Source organism: Ursus americanus, chromosome 27 (genome assembly GCF_024610735.1).
Source record: "Ursus americanus isolate L20-20 chromosome 27, mUrsAme1.1.p, whole genome shotgun sequence".
Classification (NCBI taxonomy): domain Eukaryota; kingdom Metazoa; phylum Chordata; class Mammalia; order Carnivora; family Ursidae; genus Ursus; species Ursus americanus.
The window spans coordinates 41,387,795-41,412,976 of record NC_142153.1 but is presented as its reverse complement, the minus strand read 5'-3'; the positions used below and the strand labels follow the sequence as shown (position 1 = coordinate 41,412,976).

At 41.1% G+C, this 25,182-nt stretch overlaps 1 protein-coding gene across 4 annotated transcripts in view; it reads left to right on the top strand.

Moving 5' to 3' along the window:
• Positions 1–25,182, top strand: part of LOC123784489 (uncharacterized) — a 402,614-nt gene that overhangs the window by 298,359 nt on the left and 79,073 nt on the right. For all 4 annotated transcript variants that reach the window (XR_006777469.2, XR_015722034.1, XM_087856553.1 and 1 more), the window contains exon 4: positions 3,706–3,860. The gene's annotated coding sequence lies outside the window, so the exon portion shown is untranslated. The remainder of the gene's footprint in view (positions 1–3,705; positions 3,861–25,182) is intronic.

The following is a 25,182-nucleotide window of genomic DNA, read 5'->3' as shown; positions in this document are numbered from 1 at the left end:
GGCAAAATGGATGGAAGGGAGTCAGAAAGTACAAACCTCCAGTTATAAAATGAGTAAGTCCTCGGGATGTCATGTACAGCATGGTGACTATAGTTAATAATACTGTATTGCCTTTCAAAGTAGGTAGGAGAATGGATCTTGTAGGTTCTCCTCACACACACAAAAATTTGTTCTATGGTGATCAATGTGAACTTACTGTAGTGATCATTTTGCAATACATACAAGTTATCGAATCAATATACTGTATACCTGAAGCTAACACAATGGAATGTCAATTATCCCTCAATTAAAAATTCGAAAAATTAGAAAGACAAACAGAATAAGAGGGAGAACTGAACCATATTTAAGGGCGAAGCTTCCAAGCTTGGAGTGAAGGGATGTTTGCTAGGCGTGAAGGAGGTGACTTCCACGGACTTCTACAGCATGTAGGCCTGTCTGAAGCCTCAGGAAAAAATGTGGAGGGAAGCCCAATGCAGAAGTTTTATTTTTACCCCTGGGGCCTCAGAGGCCAACCTGGAGATCTCTATCCAGAGAAAAGGATAAGAAACAGATTTCAAGGGCACTGAACCTTTCATTGGATGATTCCTGGACGAAAACAAAGAAAACCCAAAAACATCTAAGAAAGACCATCAAGTTTTAAGAGTTAGGTTTCTCAACTTATTTATTGGACATCGAGGGAGGGATTATTGAGGGGGAAAAAAGAAGTTCCATTTCATGGCCAATCATGGCAGAAAGAATTCCAGGAGGAAGTATTAAAGTGTCAGCTCCCAAAAATGAAATCATGCCACATCCCTGGGGCTTAAGAAAAATGAAAAGCACATAAAAATTATAGGGCAGCCAAATTGCTGTCCCAAACGGACATAGGGACATCCTTTAATATGCCCAGAAACTATCCTTCGCTCAGATTATGGATTAACTTGTGTAATTATTATTTTTTGCACAATGATATTTAGTTCACGTAAACTCTCATAGGATGATTATATATTCACTGAATAATACCAGAGGAAACAAGGCTAAAAGCTAAAAACTATCTATAAATTCACAGGAACATAGGAGAGAGTTTTTGCTTACAAAAAAGGCCTATATGGTAAACACAAAATAAAAGAACATATACTTATTATGCACAATAATATAATAAATTATGATATGAATTGTAATATAAATATACAATAAAATAATATGTACTAGATAAAATACACATAAATAAGATGAAAAAAGTTCGTATAAGCTAACGGCATTTGTATTCAGTTATACTGCTTTTTAATCTACTGCCCATTACTTTGCTCTTCATAACTGTGTTCATCAGTCTCTGATCTCACACAACTGGATTTTTCAGAGATCCATTCACCTGCATTAAGCCACATTCATTCACTCATACATCGGCTTATTCCATAAACACTAACTCTGCCTACCATTCACCAGGCACTCAAGAAATACTCTGGAATCTCTGCCCTCAAGATTAGAGTTCATTAGGGAAGGAATCAAAACAAACACTGTAGTTGAAGATCAGGTTTTTCATAGAGAACACTGGCAGCTACATACGTGTGTAACGGGTGGGGGGCAGGTAGAGAGGCAGGTGTGGAAGTAAGGGCAGTTTAAAAGATTTCCGAGGGTGCTACTGATTTGAAGTTTGAAAGACATATGGTGGTTATCTAGGGGGAAGCATTTAGGGAACAGCATGTACAAAGGGCCACATGCATAAAATAGTGTAAATCTCATTAGCAGGATAGCGCCGAAGCATTGGATTGGAGTGGCAGTGGGGCAAAGTTAGGGGGTGAGGGATTGGCCCCAACAAGAATTGTGTATGATAAGCTCAGACTTCCAACCTAGAACCATTCCTGGAAGGCATGGGGATCCATTAAAGGAGTTTAAATGGGAAACTGAAATGCTCTGATTCACATTTTGAAAGGTCTCTCTGCTGAGGGAATGGAGTGGGGGCTGACTCAGGACAGGGGCAACATGTAGAGGGTTTTGCAGTGATCCAGGCAAGACTCCATGAGGGCTGCAAAGCAGGCAGAGGCAGAGGATAGGATCTGAAGGGAAGAAGTCTGATAGGAAAGGTATTGAAGAGGTGGACTCCACAGACTGGCAGCTAATAGGGTTGATGGAGGTAGAGGAAAGGTAGGGGCTCTGGATAACTCACCAGGTTCTGGCTTGAATGTCACTTGCCATACAGTTGGAGAACTTTGAAAATGGGAGTAGGAAATGAAGAAGAGCGTGAGTTCAGCTGGAGATATGTTGACTTTGAGGAATCCATGAGACACCCCAGTAAGAAGAAACATTTCATAGGCAATTGAATATGTGGTATTTGCACTCAAAAACAAAGTCCAGATTCAAGATTTAAAGGTGCTTGCCTTCACAAGTATCAGCTGATGTCATAAGTTGGAGAGTAGGAAATGGAGAGAGTGAGAGGAACCAAGAGCCAAGCATGACACCAGGACAATAATATTTCAAGAACCAAGAGAGGACAAGTGGCCACAAGAGGTTAAAGGAAGCAGCTAGAGAGGAAGCAGTAAACCAACCAACAGCCATGTCACAGCCCAATGACAAGAGAAGAATGGCCACAGCAGTCGTTAAGATTAGAACATTGTTCATAAATTCTTCATTGGGCTTAGGAATCGGCAGTACATGGCAGTGCAGGGAACAATTTGGGTAAACTCATAGGACAGATTTCAGATTGTGAAGTTGAGAAGTGGGGCGAGGAGAAGGTGAAGGGGGGGGGAATGGAGATTTTTACTGAACATGACTGTTCCAGAAGCTTGGTTATGCTCAAGAAGAGGCAGTGGCTAGAGGCACTCAAGAGATGAGAGAGGGCTCTTGGCCCTGTGTTTCTTCGCAGAAATCACAAATTCACAAGTACTGCAGTCAAGCATGCAAAGAAAATGTAACTTCTTATTTTCTTGTAACTAATTTAATCTTCCACTGGGCAGAGTGGAATAAACATAATAATTATAGATGTTCTCTTCTAGCTTAAATTGTCTCTTTTGGTGAGTCAGCCTCTTTCAAGTTAATGCCCTGCTCCTCCCCAAGAAACCTTACATCAGTGGGACAAGTGAGGGGTTAACCTGTGTGAGGCACCTTTTCAAGCATTTTATAAACATTTTCTTATTTAAACTGTCACAACAAGCCTATCTTTACTTGAGAAATGAGAAAATGAGTAACTTGACCGGGCATCTAATAAATAAATGTTGGAATCAGGATTCAAGCTTGGGCGGCCTCACTTGAGAGCCTGCGCTCTTAGCCGCATTATTGGGCTGACACCAAGAAGTGGGGTGTAGAGGACTGAGAGCGATGAGTCCTCAGAGCCTCACAGTTGCTGCCGTCTGCTGGTTGCACCTGCGCCCCAGGCTGGCGAATGCTGAGCTGCGGTGGGTCCCCTCTGGTCATCAGGCCAGCAATCACTGCGAGTTTCCATGGCCCTAACTATGGCGTTCGGGCTCTCTAGTCTCCACAGACTCGGGCCCTTTTGTGCTCTGTGCAGGCTCTCTCAGCTTCCCTCTGTTCCTCTGCAAAGCATCGAAGAACACCGGGACGCCCCACGTGGACCTTACAGGGCAGGAGAACAGAGCAGGGGATTCTGCCTCAGGCACCTCTTGCTTCCGTCGCCAGGCACCATCTCCTTCACACCTCACTCGGCACAGCCCCCGCGGTGTCCTCCCCCCACAGCAGTCCCTTCATCTGTGGTTCTGCTTTCTGTAATTTCAGTTGCACACACTCTGCCGAGGTCCAGAAGCGGGTGCTCCTCCTTCTGACAGAGCGTCAGAAGGTCAAGAGTCGCCTCGTGTTACGTCACGACCTGCGTCACTCGCCTCTTCCTCTCCTCGTGTGGCTTTTATCATCTCCCAGCATCACAGGAAAGGGTGAGTCCACCACGATAAGACATTTTGAGAAAGATACCACATTCACAGACCAGTTATTACAGCGTGTTGTTATAATTGTTCTATTTATTATGGGCTATTGTTAATCCCTTACTGTGCCTGGTTTATAAAGTCAGCCTTATCGGGGGTGTGTATGTAGAGGAAAAAACATGGTCTGTATAACGTTTCGTACTGTCCACGGTTTCAGGCAGTCACTAGGGGTCTGGGAACGTATCTCCCAGGGGTAAGAAGGAACAACCGTAATACCCACCATCGCCATCCTGTCTTCCTCTCACTCTGCCACTTCAGCTCTCAGGTTAAAAGGGAAGTATTTCTCCTTTCTCTTGGTCTCCAATTCTGATTTCCAGCTACACTTTGTGTGGGATCATCAACCACATTGTTATGTTAATGGAGCTGAAGACGCTTAGAAAAGGAATGTCCTTCTCACCAAAGCCTGGGTTTTAAAATTATTGCTTCAGCTACCTCTCAAGAAATTCAGCTTTGTGACTAAAGCTGATCTGTCCTATCTTTGTTCTAGGCAAAATCGTCCCCTTATTTTGTGGGGCGATGGGCTTCAAGGCCCATCGGTAGACCTAGGAAGCTGGAAGGGGACATGATGTGAAGGCGAAATTAAAGGGCATTGATTTAATACCTTCAAGATATTACCAGCAGATATGTGCCTAAAAACCTTCCTTAGGGTTATAAACAACTGTAAGTAAATTCTTACTCCCCTCTCCTTGAGGCTGTTCTTTCTTTGAGCCTGGGGAGCTGGTCTTGTATTTGGTCACAGATCTGCCTTAAAGAGGGCTATAATTTTATTATAGCCCTCTTTAATTTTTGCAGCCGGCATAGGAGAGACTCAAGCTTGTCAACATTTTGCATCTTGAGAAAAAAAGATTATTGTAACAGGTTCTTTTATTTCGGACCAGAGCTGAGTTGGGTGTCTACTTTAATGAGTCATACACAAATGAGAAATTTAATACTACATAAGCAAATATTTTCATTACATAAAGAAGACATATTTTCCTTGCAGGAGTTCAGCTTACAGATTTAGAGACTAATAAAAGAACTGCTGGTATTATTTACATCAGTAACACAGATATTCTAGCTTTAAAAGGTAACATTCATAATTATTATGAGCTGACTCCTCTATCTGCTTTAACGAACGCTTGCATGAATTATATGTATCTATGTGCAGTTGGTTATCAACCAACATATCTCATTGCTGATGCTTCTAACGTAAGTCAGAAAATCATCCACAGGCTTGTACAGATTAACAAGTGAAGCAGTAAGACTCTAATAGATTAGCATAGAAGAAACATGATCAGACATTTCATAAGAGAAAAAAAAACCAGTGATAAATACACAGGGAAATAGCTTTTTTCACACTGAAGAAGAGCAGACATCTTTTTGAGATCATATGATAGTCATACACTTGGGCGCCAAGTAATCCCAATCCCAGGAATTTACCTTTATGAAATTATCCAAAATAAGGAAGAAATGGGGGTACAACCATCACGATTTGGAATTGGTCATCTTTTTCTGTAAAAGGCCAGATAATAAATATTTTAGGATGTGTGGGCCATTTGGTTTCCATTGCAACCGCTCACCTCTGCCATTATAGGAAGAGAGCAGCCATTGATGGTATGTAAGTGAGTACGTGTGGCTGTGTTCCGATGAAACTTTATTTACAAAAATAAGTAATGGATAGGATTTGGCCTGTGGCCTAAACCCAGCTTCACAGTGTTGTTTATTAATGGCAAGTGAGTGAAAAAATCTAAACAAAAGTCTCAACAATTGGAACATAGTTTCATAAAATAAGATAATCCACTCAATGGTTTATTGTGCAGCCGTTGCGATAACAACTATAAAAATTGTGGGAGCATGGGAAATGTTAAGTAAAAACCAGGACCAAAAATTATATACACAGCAAGATGATAAACATATAAGATTCTGCCTGTAGAAGGATGGAGGCTGGAAAGGAATACATACAAGGTGCAAATAATTGTTTGCCACGGTGGATGAGATGTCCAGCTGATTTTCATCACCGGTATTAAAAATTTACTTAAGAAGTAACACAAACTTTAAACACTCACAGCTATCTAGCATTGCGGTCATCACACAGCATCTGCCCTTTGGTTAGAAAAAGTGCTAGGCAAACAAGGCAGGGGTTTTAGGTAGCAAGGAAATTCTAGGGTGATCCTGTGTAGTTTCACTGCCGTAGAGGCATTCCTAATGCTGGCCCAGCCCCTCACACACCGCCTACGCTGGCCACGCAGAATCAGATGAAAACAATCTGCATGACTTACACAAATCGTATGCACTACCGTGAAACCAGCTCAAGGGGACTCTCAAGCTCATGGTAGATGAATGACATTGTCATCATGGAGGCCGGTAGTCCATATATTTTAGATCTAATTCTTGTTGCACATGCTGGAGGCCTTTCTTTAACCAAATCTCATATTCGTCAGCGATTGAGCTTAGCTTGAAATCATAATCATAAAATCTTTATACTGCTATATACTGCTGAATACTGCTTGCTATGTTTTTGCTATCTCCTGTGCTCTACTGAACGCATTGTTAAAAGATATTGGGAAATTTTAGTATAATTCTTGATTTATCATGACACATTAAAATTATATGTAACTATTCTATACTTTGATGGTGAAGACCATGGACCTGGATCCACAGTCTGGATTTAAAGTCCAATTCCTTAACTTACTAGATGTATGAACTTAGGCAGATTTATTAACTTCCCCATGCCCCCAGGTTCCTCATCTGCAAAATGGGTGTAATAGCAAAACTACCTCCTCGGGTTGTTCTAAAGATTAAATGAATTACCACAATGTAAATTGCTTAGCATGTAGTTTGGTATACTCAGTAATACGAGGACTGCTTAGCCTGTAGTTTGGTATACTCAGTAATACGAGGACTGCTTAGCATGTAGTTTGGTATACTCAGTAACACGAGGACTGCTTAGCCTGTAGTTTGGTATACTCAGTAATACGAGGACTGCTTAGCGTGTAGTCTGGTATACTCAGTAACACGAGGACTGCTTAGCGTGTAGTCTGGTATACTCAGTAATACGAGGACTGCTTAGCCTGTAGTCTGGTATACTCAGTAATACGAGGACTGCTTAGCGTGTAGTCTGGTATACTCAGTAATACGAGGACTGCTTAGCCTGTAGTCTGGTATACTCAGTAATACGAGGACTGCTTAGCCTGTAGTCTGGTATACTCAGTAACACGAGGACTGCTTAGCCTGTAGTTTGGTATACTCAGTAACACGAGGACTGCTTAGCATGTAGTTTGGTATACTCAGTAACACGAGGACTGCTTAGCATGTAGTTTGGTATACTCAGTAATACGAGGACTGCTTAGCATGTAGTTTGGTATACTCAGTAACACGAGGACTGCTTAGCGTGTAGTTTGGTATACTCAGTAACACGAGGACTGCTTAGCCTGTAGTTTGGTATACTCAGTAACACGAGGACTGCTTAGCGTGTAGTTTGGTATACTCAGTAATACGAGGACTGCTTAGCATGTAGTCTGGTATACTCAGTAACACGAGGACTGCTTAGCCTGTAGTCTGGTATACTCAGTAACACGAGGACTGCTTAGCCTGTAGTTTGGTATACTCAGTAACACGAGGACTGCTTAGCCTGTAGTTTGGTATACTCAGTAACACGAGGACTGCTTAGCGTGTAGTTTGGTATACTCAGTAACACGAGGACTGCTTAGCGTGTAGTTTGGTATACTCAGTAACACGAGGACTGCTTAGCCTGTAGTTTGGTATACTCAGTAACACGAGGACTGCTTAGCCTGTAGTTTGGTATACTCAGTAACACGAGGACTGCTTAGCGTGTAGTTTGGTATACTCAGTAACACGAGGACTGCTTAGCGTGTAGTTTGGTATACTCAGTAACACGAGGACTGCTTAGCGTGTAGTTTGGTATACTCAGTAACACGAGGACTGCTTAGCCTGTAGTTTGGTATACTCAGTAACACGAGGACTGCTTAGCCTGTAGTTTGGTATACTCAGTAACACGAGGACTGCTTAGCGTGTAGTTTGGTATACTCAGTAACACGAGGACTGCTTAGCCTGTAGTTTGGTATACTCAGTAACACGAGGACTGCTTAGCCTGTAGTTTGGTATACTCAGTAACACGAGGACTGCTTAGCGTGTAGTTTGGTATACTCAGTAACACGAGGACTGCTTAGCGTGTAGTTTGGTATACTCAGTAACACGAGGACTGCTTAGCGTGTAGTTTGGTATACTCAGTAACACGAGGACTGCTTAGCGTGTAGTTTGGTATACTCAGTAACACGAGGACTGCTTAGCGTGTAGTTTGGTATACTCAGCAATACGAGGACTGCTTAGCGTGTAGTTTGGTATACTCAGCAATACGAGGACTGCTTAGCGTGTAGTTTGGTATACTCAGCAATACGAGGACTGGTTAGCCTGTAGTTTGGTATACTCAGTAATACGAGGACTGCTTAGCGTGTAGTTTGGTATACTCAGTAATACGAGGACTGCTTAGCGTGTAGTTTGGTATACTCAGTAATACGAGGACTGCTTAGCATGTAGTTTGGTATACTCAGTAATACGAGGACTCAGGATTTGCGAATACTCAGCAATTATCTATTATTCTTTTGAGAGATTATATTCCACTGATATTTTTTTTTAAGATTTCATTTTTAAGTAATCTCTACACCCAACACGGGGCTAGAATTTACAACCCCAAGATGAGGAGTCGCACGCTCTACCAACTGAGCCAGCCAGGCGCCCCTGATATTTTATTTCAAATCACTGTTGTTTATAGAATTTTATTTCCCCACTCTATTTACATTATTTTATCCTCAGGCAGCACATAAAAATTATGCCAACTTCCTAAACAGACAGTGGTTCAATATCACATCTCAGAATCTATAGCATTGTAAGAAGTGCAATGAAAAAAAAATTAGATTTACTGTGGTAATAATCTTAATTTCACCGTTCCTCCGCGAGCACTGTTTATCTCAAAGCAATGCTGGTAACCAGCCGCCAATAGGTGTCCAAGAAGGTGTAAGGTGGCAAAAGTCATCTGGGGCCCTCAGTGGGAGTTGTGTGGGAGACGGCAGGGCCCATAGGTCATTTCTAGGAAGCTGATGGAAAATTTGTCTTGGGATCTGCGCTGTCAGACAAAAACAAAGATCCGATGAAGCAACGCCATGAATGTCATGTTTTTTATTGTAAGTCCCAACCAGCATTCATATGATTTTCAGCAGTTGCTGTCAACACCGTACTTTAACTATCCGAGTGTCACAAATTGAGTGAGTTGATAAGGTATCAATCATATTCTGAAGACAGTTTAGAAGAGTTCTGAAAAGTAAATAGTATGCGTAAGTGGGGAACAGCATGCTTTATTTGATGCCATTTGTCATAGCAAATATATTTATATTTTTCCTGCTGGTCCTAACGTCACCATTTTTACACTTGCTGACACTCCCTTCGAGTGTAGCACAGAGATGCGTCTCAGCTGTGCCTGTCAATCTTCTGAGATTTTCCTCCTCACCTGATAAATTTAGCAAGTCCTTACAGTCTTCTTAACAGAGTGGATGACTGGATTATTGTTTAGAAATAGTTATACTCTTACCCAGGAGGTCAATATAAAGAAATGTTATAGAAAATGTTTCCACATACAGTCCAAGGTGCAGACGTAGTGAAGAAGTTGTAGAATGTGTGTTGACCATAGCAGCTTACGGGTTACACGACAACGCATGCAACATATGCTTCAGTATGCAGGACATTTGCCAGGGAGACCTATTAAAGACGCAAGTTCCTGAGTCTCACCCACACAAATTCTGATTCAGCAAATCCGGGATGGGGCCTGGGAATCTGCATTCCTCCCAGGCACCCCATGTCTTTTATAAAGCGAATCTCAGAGCACACATTGATAAAGATGGTGCTAGACAACCACTGGGTTTCCACAAATCGACCACCACAGAGTCTCAGCATACGAATTTATGCCGTAGTTCCTATACCTTTACTGACAGACCGGTGGTGCTGAATTAGGTGCCAGATGTGACCCGGCCAAGACACGCGGATTCTCTTTCAGATCCTAGCATCCATTCCCCAGGATGGCAACCTGAATTTCCCTGCAGCGGGGTTAGTATGGGATTGATCCTGGCTTCAGCTCCGGGACTGGAAGTTGGTTCCCTTAAGCCACTCAGCAAATCCAATCCCATTAATCACAGAGATGACTTCAAAAGAAAGAGTGGCATGTGACTCAGGTTAAGCCAATCAGGGCCAGGAAAACGCACTTGGGGGATTTTGTTTGAATTATCAAGGGAGGCCGACTCTTGTTCCCAGTGGAAGTGTGAGGCAGCATGTGCCGGGGACATGTTAGCCCCATTTTGTGGTCTGTACTGAGAAACAGAACAAAAAACTAGAGAGAGAAAGCTGGGCCTTGTCAGAGCCCGAGCTCTGGAGAAAGTCTCTTCTGTCACCTAGAATATTCAGTGCTGTGAGCCCCAGAATTTCCATTTTTACTGAAGGCGGTTTGAATCAGTTTTGTGTTACATGCAACCCAAAACATCCTGAGGCACCTGTGAATAGAGAATATTTTCCTAGATGAACTACGGGATGCCTTCTTTTCAAAAAAAAAAAAAAATCCACTATTTTTAAAATTTCTTAAGTTAGAAAATTAGATTAACACAATAATATCTGGACAATGCTCTGTGTACAAATTGAATAGAAATCTTATCTTCTGTTAACTCAGAAACTAATTGGGAAATTTTCTATTGGCTGCTCTTTGGCAAATATTCTGGAAATAATTCTCAATTAGCCCAAGAACCAAAAGACATGAAATGGCGTGGGATTTACTATGCTAAAAGGGCAACCCAGTTACTGAATTGCTACGTCAATCTCAACCAAAGGGAGAGTTTGCAGGGTGACATCATGACTTGGGCAACATAAGAAGAGAAGGAACTGTAGCAGAGATTAGTCAACTGAACTGGGTGTGACAATAGATCTAAAGGTATTAAAGATGGTCTTTTACTGGAAGGAAGTGAACTGTCAGACAATACATCAAAGACTTCTTCCAGAAAACATAAAATTATTTTTTTCTGATCCCAAAATATATTTGTCATTTCAGTTCAATCCAACCAAATTCATTGTCTTCTAAGCTTTGTAACACTTAAAAATTATTTTACTATATTCTAAGTCTTCAGATTTTGTTCCATGTAATAGAGATTTAATATAACACATCGAGAAATAATTAAAAACATTAAAAATAACATCGGTGCTACCATATTGCTTTCCTAATTAACATGTTATTACAAGTTCTGTGATGTATCCTGGCCATCTCTTTTGAATTAATTGGGATTATAAGCACTCAGCTTTAGAATCATTACAGAAGAATCTGTCCAACAATATAAAGAGACAGAGCCAGGCATGCCAGATCTTCTAAAACTTACATTTTCACCTCTGTAAATCATAATTTCAGTGTTTGCAACATTTTGAGTGCAGACACCACAGGCAGTAATAACTGGCTTAAATGCCTTCACAGTACAGCTGTTTGCAACAATACCTCCATTCATAACTATCAAAAAATAAAATGACAGCTACAAGTGCCTTGAAAGAATATATGCTCCTCTTCGCATTGTCCCACAGGTTAACTCCCAGGGTGCCTGCAGCTCTACCCAACGGGAACTGTAAATTAAAGCATTACACCCGAAGTTATTGCACAGGCCATGGCTAACAACAAACATCTCCGTGTTTTCTCGATGGGGAGTTTATGTTTGAATTGCACTGTGAAATCATTCTTTGTGTTCTGGTGAATTTGTTCAGATTAGCATAAAAGCTTCAAAAGATCTCATGCAGTTGTTGGTCAGACCATAGGGAAAAAAAGAGAAAGAGAGTAATAGATATTAGCAGAATTGCAGTCCAATCTTGACTTTAGAAGTTCTGCAATAGGGACTCCATTAGTTAAGACCCTTTTGGATTAGACATGTTAGAAACCCAGCTCAAACTGGCTTACAAAAAGGGAGAATGTAGTGTCTGCGTGTTGGGGAAGTCAGACGTAGATAGAGCTTTAATTATGGGTGGACCCACAGGTAAACAACGTGCTTAGAGTTCCGCCTCTCTCCTTCTCCACGTTTCAGTATGCTTATCTCCACTTGCTCTATCGTAGGCTGGCTTTTTCTGTGTGTGTCAGACATGATGGCGTTCGCCACCCCAGATGCACGTTTGCCCTGCTTAGCAATCACGGTGGAATTATATGTTCCCCACCCTTTAAAACCCTATATCAATCTCAGCAAAGACACTGATTTATCTTTCTTGAGTCACATGCACATTCCTGAATAATCCTAGGCACTCCAATAGCTAGCCCTGATCACATGCTTACCCACTGAGTGGGGACAGACCTTCTGATTGACATCACCACCTGGACCACTGAGAATGGAGAAGGCATAAAAGGAGGACGGGGAATGATGCTGAGCAGACAAAAACTACAGCTTCCACCAACAACTGCATCCTTTCTACCCTCCTGGTCAAACTAGAGACCCTACAGAAAGGATTTCCACAATGTGGGAAAGATTATCCCAATAAAGAACATTGATCCTAGAGGTTCTTTATATGTTTTCATTTGTGAAGACATTTATTTATTTATTTAAGATTTTATTTATTTATTTTAGAGGGAGAGAGAGATAGAGAGAGCACGAGCAGGGGCAGGAGCTGAGGGAGAGGGACAAGCAGACTCCATGCTGAGTGCCAAGCCCGATGCCTGGCTCAATCCCAGGACCCTGACTAAGATCCTGACCTATGCTTAACCAGCTGAGCCTCCCAGGCACCCCCAATTGTGGAGACTTTAAACCAATCACCACTGAAAGAGCATTGACACCTGAACCAATGCATGAGTGGTCATTTGTGTATCATATTTCCTATGTAGGTGAGGGCCTTTTGACATTTTCTGAAAAATCCTAAAATCATATGAATAATATGAAGTCATGAATTTGGAGACTATAATACTTAAATAGAAAATAAATCAGGTAGGGGTGCCTGGGTGGCACAGTGGTTAAGCGCCTGCCTTCGGCTCAGGGCGTGATCCCAGCGTTGTGGGATCGAGCCCCACATCAGGCTCCTCCGCTATGAGCCTGCTTCTTCCTCTCCCACTCCCCCTGCTTGTGTTCCCTCTCTTTCTGGCTGTCTCTCTCTGTCAAATAAATAAATAAAATCTTTAAAAAAAAAAGTTTTAAGAAAATAAATCGGGTAAATCTTGATGCTTTATACCCAAATCTTGCCATGGGCGGGGAGGAGAAGCTCACTTAAATCAGATATTACAACGTGGGGAATAAACTACCCCCCAATGAAATTTCATCACTTGCATGAATAAGTGAATGAGGAATTCCACATCGCTTTACTTCATAAATTTAAAGTAGTGTTTCCATTTCATTTTGAAATTTACAGAACAAGCTTTTGAGTATAAGTGTAATCACCCCTGCTTCCCGCTCTTAAAATAAACACTTAGGTTCAGAACTAAAAGCCATTCCTACCTTTACGGTGGGTGATTACTCTCTTACCATAGTTTAAAGCGTCTTTGGGTAAACAGTTACTTCTTTATGTGCTTTCCAAGTTCACGTGAAAATGGTCAGTGGGAAACCAGTGTGGTGATATTATGGGGACCGGTTCAGTCCCAGCTGAGTGGAGATGAGAAAGGAAACGGTTATTCTTCAAGCTCTTTCTCTACATCTTGACAAAATTGCAGACGTAGAATTTACTCACAAGCTTGAACATTCGCATTGACCTGTGGTGCTTAGGAACGGAGCTCTTCACGCTGGCAAAACGGGATTTCTTACTTTTCGGGGGCGGGGGGGGAGAAAAAAAAATCCTTGAACCTAAGAACAGTAATTTCCTGCTTACGAAGCAAAGGCGGGAATCCGTATATGCCACCTGCTGTGTCACCTTTATGTCATTGTGAAGAACTTGTCTAAGACGGGGGAAATGGTTAGAAGCCAGAAAAACAACCATAGAAACCATAAAAAACAAAAGACTTGACCATTGCTGTTATCATCCATGCTGTAAGAGGAGAAAACAATAGCTGGGTTAAAAATTAAGACAAAGAGTATAATTTAGTAAGTTTACTGAACCCCACAGTTTCAGAAATAGGTGAGAGCTTTTGCTAAACTCACAATGTGGCCGGAATCACCATCTGTTAGGAAAGGCTTTTCTTCACCAGGGGTCCCATCCAATAAGGAATGGTTTATTTCACAGATTTTCAAATTCACTTCATGGAATCCTAACTGTATTTTTATTATTTCTGAAATACGACAAGAACGTTAGTTCTGCTTTCACTGTACAAGATAAGGGGACTCACACAATTGCTTTCAACCCTTTCTTTCCTAAAATCTGTCAAAAATTACAAGGCAGTCATTTCATCTTTAACTGAAGTTTATTCCCACCCCATAAATCCCTTCTTGACAATTGCTATTACCAATTCACTGAATTTTTCTTACTTTATACTATAAAGTTTTTCCCTCCCAACTCTCCCAGGTATAAAAGCTTTCCTTGCAAATAGTTTTTTTAATTAATATTTCCACATATTTTCATTTAAATTGAAATAGAAATCTAGGATTCCATTTGCCATATAATCCATTCACTAATTTAGAAAACAAGTCTAGCCAAATACCATTCACAACTGTCCAAATTTTGATGTGACTAATAATTAACTTCTTTAATCTTAACAGTCCCATCTAACCAAGTAAGTATTCTTTCACTTTATACACTTTAATTACCAGCAAACTGCACTCAAATATAACTAGAACAGGATATAAAGCCTATAACAGCTAACAATTACAGAGGTATTCTTTAATTGCAAAACATTTTGATCTTTGATTTCAGCTTATCTAGAGACACGTCTTTAGATGGTTGGACCATGCCATAAAAACGGCTGTAAAAGATGCCATGACTCAGTTTAATACAGGGTAGTAGACCCATTCCACCATGTCATTTAGAGGCCAACTCTGTGCTGCTTAAGTAAAAAATTATCTTCTATGCCTGGCTATAAGAGATTCCAATCTGTCTGAGCATGTCTAAGAAACTGTAAGTATAGGCATGATGATTCAGAAGCCTCTTGGGAAAGCTACATTATTTTGGGACCCATTGTACTGAGTATAACACTAAGTGGAAAGAGTAATTTATCTTCCTGGATCTTCTTCACTGCCACACATCCACCCAGCCTTGGCACTGTGAAGGACATCAGTTCCAAAGACTGATGGAGCAGCCTCCTGGACCATGAAAGCAACAAGAAAGACTATGGTGCCTGTTAGAATGGCTGCTGAGAAAAATCCCAGTCTGGCCTCGGTGCCAAAAATTGTTGTATCTCTCCAAAGCAACTGAGAACCATTTTTCTCCTGGCCCCTGTGACCATGTAATTGATTAGATTTCCCTCTTCTCTTTGCCTGTTACACAGCTTAGAGCCAACTTCTGTTTCTGGCACTATGATAGACCAGATATTTTGAAAGACCCTGCCAATGAAAATGACTAAAATGTTGAATTAAGTAAAAAAATACATCTTTAATTGCATTGCTAAACTGGCACAAATGAGCAGAATCCACAGAGGCCAAAATTAAAGTGAAAGAAGAAACCCAGGAATTAAGCAAGGGCCAAAGCCAGATTTTCCTCTGAGAGGTTGAGCTAAGCACTGAAACCTTGAGTTTCCACCATGACAGCTGCATGGGGTATAGAGGACGGGAGATAAATACATGCCCAAGGTGGGAAAGTCAGTAGGAAGCTATGTCCACAGAGTGCTGAGACATTAAAGAGCTACACACTCTCAGCCTTAGGATGAATGAAAAATAAACCCACTTTATAGAAGTGGACAGCACAAAAATTTGCCTATCCCAAATCCTGGAGCAAAGAAAAAAGAAAAAGAAAAGAAATTAAAGGAGCTATATTGAGAATTTACAGCACTGAAGTTCAAATTCACCTACCTATGTGATTCAGAACTTTCAGCAGAGACATTTTATTTAAAGGGGTCCAGTTAACGAGTATGTGAAGATGACTGAAAAAAAGCAAATGCAAATTCTCTTCAGAGGAACATTACTTCCATCTGAACATTCATGAAATTCCACAGTTAAAAAGAATATGAGCTTCTAATGAAGAGTCACAAACATCCAAGGAAACAATAAAATATAGAGTCAACCAAAACAAAAGACAGCAGAAAATAACCACAAAGACTTCAAATATTGGAATTTTTAGATACAGAATATAGCATAATTATGGGGGCGCCTGTGGTTAAGCTTCTGCCTTCGGCTCAGGGCATGATCCCGGCATTACGGGATCGAGCCCCACATCAGGCTCCTCCGCTATGAGCCTGCTTCTTCCTCTCCCCCTCCCCCTGCTTGTGTTCCCTCTCTCGCTGGCTGTCTCTATCTCTGTCAAATAAATAAATAAAATCTTTAAAAAAAAAAAAAGAATATAGCATAATTATGCTTATAATCATAAACTAATTAAGGAAGAACTTGAAAATAGCCAGGAACATGAGACTATAGGGGGGGAAAGAATATTTTTCAAAGAATTAAATAGAAGTCTTAGAAATTAAAAACTCAATGGACAGAGTAAAGAGGGTAGATACAACTGAAGAGAAAATTGGTAAACTAGAAGATAGATCCAAAGAAACTATCCTGAATTTGGCTAGTGGAGCAAAAAAGAAAAATATCGAAAAGAGTTTAGGAGACAATAAGGCCAGGTCGACCATGTTTTCCATCAGGGCTCAAAAATAGCTGAAGACGCAATATCAAAGAGATAATGACGACACCCTTCCAGAACAGTGGGTACCCTGGGGCAGAGGGCAGCATGGCATCTTAACACACTGATGCTTCAGATAGCCCCAGGATAATGAAGGCCACGCTCTTTAGAAGTTCCCTGTCATTTAGAAAGGGGTAGTTCCTTAATCAGGCTGGACTGGCTCCCAAAAATCTCCCAGGAACCCCAGCAGGACAGTGGGTGTGGATGCCATGAGACAGAAAGGGTTAAGTCTAGTGGCCTCAGAGGTCACACTGATGCCAAGTAGCAGACCCAGAAAAGTCCTGGGATAAGTCCGCCAAGACCTCAGAAAGGACACGAGGATGCTAAATGTCTACAATTTGACTGCTAAGGGCTTAGAACTCAAATTACAGGTATAGTAATCCAAAATCCCTTGATTATACCTTCCACAGGGTCAGCAAAGTCGAAAGTGAAGAAATGCCTATCGTCCTCTCACTCACTCCTTGGATTTCTCTTCACTCTGACCTGGACCTAAAACTCCTCCAGGAGGTTCCCTCATAACCACTCCTTTCCAAATGCCCCCTTTTGTCAGTCCCCAGAGCACTGCATGCCCATTACAGCACTTAGTCAACAAAGAATTTTAATCTTCTCATAATCTGTGTAACTGTTTTTCCCCTACACCTTGAACTTCACACGGTTTGTTCCTGCAAAATGCAGACTTTATATTATTAGTCTCTGTACCTTTAGAGTCTCTTACGATCAAGCTCCGTGGCTTGTATATAGGTCAGTATGTTCAACAAATGTTTTTTGAATGATATATATACTATATGCCATATAGCATTTATATTCCTAATTATTATACCCTAACGTGTCAAAAAAAGCTGAACATTTCATAAATGAAATATAAAGAGAATGTCATTTAAAAGAATTGCATTGAAAGGAAAAGACAGAAGAGGCTACAGAATACCATAAAAGACCACAGCTAAAAGAAGTGAGTTTTAACATTTTGTATGCTTCTCTTTCCTCCCTGATTTCCATGCTTTTGCTAGAACTTAATTTTGCTTCCAAAATTGTTGGAAAATAATTAGCATTCCTTATTTTCCAGACTACAAGCATTTTATAAAACTCTTTTTTTCACATGTTTCTCCTCTGGGCCTCCCAGGCCCCCACAGCTGGATGTGTTCTGCCTGCCTGGAATCCAACAGCACCAGTGCCTCCCGTCAGCTGGTGCTGTCATTCAACCCACAGCTTTTTTACTCAAAATTAACACTGCACCAGATTCCTCATTAATTATAGCAGGAGGTTTCGGAAAAGCTGGGGCTGTTGTGGCATGTGATGTGGACCCCAAGAACAGATGTAGGAAAAAAATATCCATGAACATAAAGATTATTATTCCCCACAACAGGAAGCCCCAAGTTATGCCCTAAGAAAGGTGATTAAAATACTAAAAAAAGGGGCATATTTATTACTCATTTCACTAAGTTTTTATTTTCATACTTCATATTTTTATTCCAAACTTAGAAAAGTTCATAAAAATGTTATGAAGTTCAGTGTACACTTTACACAGGCTTCCTATTTGTTACCTTTATCCCCTTTGTCAAGTCTGTCTCTCTCTCTCTCTCATTATATATAACAGATATATATATATATATATATATATATATATATATATATATATATATAAATTTTACAGATCCCATGAGCGCACACTATAGGCATCATGCCCCTTTCCACTTAAACACTTTAGCGTATGATTTCTAAGACCAGAGATGTTCTCTTATGTAACCACAGTGCAATTATTGAAATCAGAAAATGCAGCATCAGTGCACTTCCCTAATCTGTAATCCATCTGCAAATGTTGCCACTTGTCTCAATAATATCCTTTAGAGCTTTTTTGTCCCTCAAGTCCAGGATCTGAGCCAGGATTAGCCCCTGTATGTAAAGCTCATGTCTCTTTAGTATCCTTGAATCTGGAATAGTCACTTGGCCTTTTTCGTGTGTTTTCCCATTATTTTTAAAGTGTACAGGCCCCTTATTTTATATATTGGGTTTTTTATATATGATTGGGTTTCTCTGGTGTTTCTTCATGATTAGATTCAAGATCCGTACTTGCAGAAACGCCACAAGAAAAGATCATCTCAGGAGGCATCTGCTCGTTTGGCCCATTACTGACAACGTTAACTTTGAAAAGTGTATATTGAAACCACATCAGTAAATCAAGAAGTGAGTAAATACATGCATAGATTTTTATGAAAGCTTATAAAAAATGAACCAAATATAAGAAATATATGACATTCCGAGAGAGAGCATATACTCACATTAGCCCCTTTTGACAAATAGGAAAATAAGTGAGCTGTTAGAAATAGAACAAAAGAGAAATGGTTATGGGAAAATCTGGGAGACAGAGACATTTGCATATTAAGGAAAAGCAAGTTGCTAATAGTTTCAGGGAGGATATAATAAATTGGGGGTCATTTTTCAAAAACTAATTTGAATTCCCCTAGATTCCTTTTCCAGGATGTCACTAGTAATCATGTTTATAAATAACTGGTTCAGGGGGCACCTGGGTGACTCCATCAGTTGAAGGGCCAACTCTTGATTTCAGCTCATGTGACGACCTTGGGGTCCTGGGATGGAGCCCCAAGTCGGACTCTGTGCTCAGCAGGGAATCTTCTTGAGGTTCTCTCTCTCCTGCTCCCCTGCCCTTCCCCCCACTCACGTGTGTGCGTGGGCACGCTCTCTTTCTCTCCCAAGTAAATGAGTAAATCTTTAAAAATCAGTAAGTAGCCAGTTCATGATAATGGAAAATTTGGTCTGTCTCTGGAAAAAAAAAAAAAAAAGTGATTTCTTTTTAAGTTCCCTTTGATTCAAAAGTTTTTTATCTTAAAAAGTTGTAGGAATATGTCATTATCATACAGCTTTTAGTAGCAAAATTATGAGTAAACTTTTTACTCATATACAATATATAGATTTGTGTGTGTATATATATATATCTATTGATACATATACTCATATTTTTAATGCATACCAAAAAATGGAATACTTGTCCCTTTCCATTAAGAAAGGTCATAATCCACAAAGCATTAACTCAACGGATGTCACCTTGGTTTCCTACTTTTACCCATCCATGGAATTTCCATGTGTAACAGGCAGCATTTGGGTTGAAGAATGATATCAGAAATCTCCTGTGGTAATTTTATTCCATCCCCATAACTGGATAGCGTACAATGCTTTTTAGAGTCATGTAGAATGGAATTTCAGTGCATTACAATGTGCAAACTATAATTTCGGTCCCAATTTTCAGTAATTGTTCCGTTAGAAAAAATAACTTCCCTGGAAGGTGCAGCCCTGTACTATTTCTATGCAACTCTCTAGGCATGTAAACTTAAAAACCTGTATTGCACAAATACATTATTTTCTGTTTTGCTTTGTTAATAATCCAGTTCACTTACCACTCATGACGAATGAAAAGATTTTTTTTTTCTTTTATTCTTTTTTTTATGATGCTGTGATGGCAAGAAGAAGGACAAGAAGTTACACTTTTTGTTCTTCATTCTTATCATTCTTCATAACTTGAAGACATTAATTTTAATGAGGCTAATTCATGTGCAAGGCACCATTTTAAACTATGGTATAGAGTTTTAGGAAGAGAATGTCCTATCACTTGAGCTATTTAATATCACCTAAGGATTGTGAAATACAACAAATACAAATAATTTTTGGGTAATGTTGCTATACAATATTGTAATAATCCACCATTTACTCTGTAAGAACAGTCAGCTGAAAAAGGTATGTGGGAAGAGCATGGTGGAGGAATGGGATTAGGGAATGGTGGACTGAACATTGCGTGTGTCCCCCGTTGAGAGTCTTCCTGAACTTTTAATCCCCAGGGAAAGGGATTAAAAGTAGAGGAGTAGTTCTTTCTTAGACATCATTAAACAGTCTTCTTACCCTTTGAAACTTCTGCCATGGCTTCTAAAACATGAAGTGGTAAAAAGGTAAGGAAAGTTCATAGACCAAATGAAGACAACGTCTTCCACATTCCTGTTCTCTTCCAACAGGTCTTCTTGTTTTAACTCCTTTTGCCTGTTGACTCTGCTACCTACACAAGGGTGCACTTTCCCTTCTGGTCATGTTCCAACAGCTGAGCCCTTATACATGTGCCCTCACAAAAGACTGATGGAAAAACCATTGCAAGGAGGCTTGGCTCCAACCCTGTTGTGATAGCTTTCGGCTCCTGAGAAGATAAGAAAACTTTGCCACTTCTCCTTCATGTCAAACAACTTCATCGGATGGAAGAAATGAGTGAATTACTCAAAGTCATTTAGTGAATCATTAGCAGAGGAAGCAATAACTGACTTTTGGACCCTGCTTACCTTTCACGTGTGGCCTTTCACTTCATCCACGAGACAGCCCTTAGGGAATGCATGGCAAAATCATACACCAGGGAGACAGTGATTCCAGGACCAGCCCTTCATGACCTACGGCTACTTCTGGACGTTTCTGTGAGAGCCCTTAAAAATAATCCTGTTTATATTTGAGGTCTTACAAGACAGTTGGTCATTTTTACTCTTTTATTTTTATCTCTATGGGAAAAGCAGGAAGCTGTTTATATGGGGATGGCTGCCTGTTGCCATGGGTGAAATGCAGCGAGGCTAAAGAAAGTGGGTAACAGGTTAAGGTGTAACAACTGATATAAATATATTTAAAGGAAGGGACAATGCAAAGCAGTTTTCCCATTTTGTTTTTGCATTTTAACAAAGACATGTTATAACCCCTCTAGGTGGGAGGCAAGTGTTTCTTAAAACAGTTGTTTCTTCTTTTAAAGCAATTCCTCCAGGTATGAACTTTGACCAGTTTTCACCCAAGTGGCAGAGACGAATTTGAGAGAAAATCAAATTCATGCTGCTTCAAGTGAGATGAAATAGGTAAATCCATATAGTTGAAGAGTTACCACGTATGGCACTTGGGGTCAGTTACGTTCTTGCAAAGTGGAAATCATTACATAGTATTTTCCTTGTGGGAGCCTCCTCTTTGGGGTCTTGGAAGTAACATCTACCTTCCATGGTCAATGTGAGCATCCCTATACAAACAATAGCCGTGCTGTGCAGTTGGGAATCGATGGTGTAACATGTCCCAGCCCCAGTTCTATAACCCAGAATGAAGGCAGACACAGGAAAGCAGCAAAAGATATCAACTGACTGAATTCCTGGGCTGACCTCCTTCAGAAGGAAAAAAGAAGAAAAACTTAGTGAGGAGTTGGCTTTGAAGTGTCGCTGCTTTAGTAACCTCGGGGACAGACTAAATCTCTAGCATATTTTAAACCTAATCCGGGTTCTTTTAAAAGTTTGGATGTAATTCAGATACGGCGAGCCCCCTAAGCCTAACATTTCCACAGCTGCCTTGATTTGCTGGCTTGTGAGCCAGACATTAAAAATGTCTATTGGAGAAACTCCTCCATGGCTGGTAGAAAAGAAGAGGGAAAAAAAAGCAGTCGCTCGTATTTCCTCCTCCCACACTCCTGTGTGATACAGTCAAGAGAAAACTGGGGTTTGAAAAGCAGACACTGATTCACCCTCTCATTGTGAACGTAACCTCTAAGTCAGATTCTGAGCAAAAGTAAAGCAAGCAAAAGCCCCGTGGAAAATCCAGCCCTTTGTATAGTTTCTCTTTCTCTTTCAAATCCTTTCTGGCAGATCCCTTTATAATGAAGGAAAATGAAAGACAACCAAATTATCTCCTTTTGAGAGCTGGTTAAATATTTTATGGTATAATGAGCCAACTGAAAACTCTTCAACATTTTAAAATAATGAGGTAAACTGTACATCTCAATATGGAAAAATAACCGAGACATTGTTGGGTGGAAAAAGCAGGTTGCAGATTATTGGGGGATATACTCAGTCTATTTGTGTAAAAAAAAAAATGAAAAAGGTAGACGTATATATTTTACACTTTCTGGAAAAACATGTAAACCATAGCTTACCGCCGTCCCTCTGGGCCAGGGTAGCGCGTAGAGGCACTAACGACAGTTTGGGCTGAGTAGTTCCTTGCTGAGGAGGCCGTCCCGGGCGTTGTGGGATGTTGAGCAGCAGCTCTGTTTCCCCTGCGAAATGCCAGTAGCAACACCACCCCCTCTCCATTATAACAACCAGCAATGTCTCTAGAAATTGCCACACGTCCCCTGGAAGGCAAACTCATCTGCAGCTGAGGACCACTGCTCTGGGGAGCGAGGCTGGAGGAGGGGTTTTCGGTCCCATGTCTCCTCTTCTGAACTGTTTAGTTTATTTCTGTTTGTCTGACTTTACCATGAACATGTACTATTTTTATAAGTTATATTTTTTTTTAAAAAAGGAAAAAGTTTCCAGATTCACCCCAGAACTCATATAGAACTTGGGGGGGGGGGGGGAATGAACTATATAACTTACAAAAACACTCCATAAAGTTGTGTTGCCATTTTGATGGATTTAGTAGCTTCATGTAGTACCTTTATTCCAAAGAGCTTAAGGCTCTATTAAAAAGAAAAAAATTTCAGTAAAAAATATTCTAAAATTTTTATAGCCAGAGAATGACAGCAGCAAAAACACTGGGAAGGTGGTAGCCAACACCTAGTTAGTTAACGGATGTACTTGGCAATGACATTGGGGGTTAAGAATTTATTTTCTGCCCAGTTGTGCCAGCCCTCCATGAAGCCGCACGGAACGGGAGCCGTCCTCAGCACCCTTCCAACCTCTCCTGCCACTGCCCTTCATCGCCCGTTCTGTGTTTACTCAAACATGCAGCAGGACTATACTCGACTCTGAATTCTGGGGATTTGAGAAGCATCAACAGCTTTGGTATAAATTAATGGTTTTATCCTTACCGGGGACCTGCACTTGACCTACTGCTCAGAGACAGGGAAGTTCTCAGGGGGCGTCTTCAGAGACCAGGGTCTCCTATCAGGAACCGCATGGGGAACAGGGCTGCTAACCACATAGGCAGCCACCGGGTGAGGCCAGGGGCAAGGCCAGGCTGCCCCTCAGGAAGGCAGCAGTGAGGTCCATGAGAGCTGGGGATGGCCATGTTGTTTCACTCCGTGAGGAGGCCACCCCCAGGAAGAAGTGGAACCTAAAAGCTTTCTAAAGACAAAAGTGAAAGTGTTTGGCCAAACTAAGGGGAAAGCAAACAACACCGCAAAGGTGGGGGGACAGAGGTGAGGGGGGAGGGGTAAAGGGAAACAGCAATACTGAAGAGAGCTGTTTGAGGAGGGAGAGTCTCAGGAACATGACGGTGGAAAGCACGGCACCGTCCGGAGTGGAGAAGGGGCGGGAGTTTGGACCCGGTGAGGGCCTCCCGGCAAAGGGTGTTTTCTTAAAGCACAGACCCAGTGGTGAGCTGTAAGGACAGGGTTGATGAAGTACCACTCCCAAAAGTCAGAGACATGAATAAGTAGGCTCTACTTTAAAAAAAAAATAGTATTTGTATTCTTCAAGTCACCCTATTTTAACTTCATAGGGCTTATCCATCATTCAGCCTTCGCCTTCATCTGTCTGCAGCCAAGACTTGAATCGCCATTTCCCGGTGCTGTGGGTGGTTAGGGTAATGAGGGGGATTGTGTGGCTTTGCTTCATTTCTGGCCTCCCTCCCTTTTTGAGGGTGTGTCTCTCTTTGCTCTGCTCCATAAAAGATACTGTCACATCTGAACGCTGTCTGTGTGTGGCCCTGGAGCCCGCCCAGCCTGCGCCCTCATAACAACAGCAGCCGCCAGGAAAAGGCAGCAAATGCATTATAAACCTCACTGTGAATGTTCGAACCAGCAGTGGTCGTGGTACTGATGCTCTTTTCCTCTGCAACAGACACAGAAAGAATAAATGTCCTGGGCTTTCTATGAAATAAGTCATTATTTGCAAAACTGTTTCTTCATTGCACCCCAAGGCGGTTGTGATACGGACTTTTAAAAACATCGGTGTCTTCCTATTTGGAGAATGATAAAATCAAGACTTCTCCATTAAAAAATAAACAAGACCTTTTCTCCCTCTCCCTTATCATCTTATTTATGGCAATATTTAAATGATTTCACTAAAACTAAAGTGTTAAGAATTCTGAAATGGCAAACTGGAAGCTCTCTTTTACGTAAACCGCTTGTCACAGTGGGTCCTAATCTGAAAGAAATGGAGGGGTTCCTTATGCTATTTCCAGTATTTCTGAGAGTTAGAAATTGCAAGTTCACTTTCAATAAAGTTGCACAGGCTAATTGAAATGTCAGACACCTTTGATTCTGCCTGGAATTATATTAATGTACTGTGACGGCACTGGTTATCTCTTGCTGATCAAGATTGCTGTTCTAGAGGGGTTCCTGGGTGGCTCACCCGTTAGGCATCTGCCTTCGGCTCAGGTCATGATCCCAGGGTCCTGGGATCAAGCCCTGCATCGGGCTCCCTGCTTGGCAGGAAGCCTGCTTCTCCCTCTCACACTCTCCTTGCTTGTGTTCCCTCTCTTGCTGGCTGTCTCTGTCAAATAAATAAATAAAATCTTTTTAACAAAAAAAAGATTGCTGTTCTAGAGAAAAGGCAAAATAAGGAAGGAGGAAGAGAGACAAGAGGAA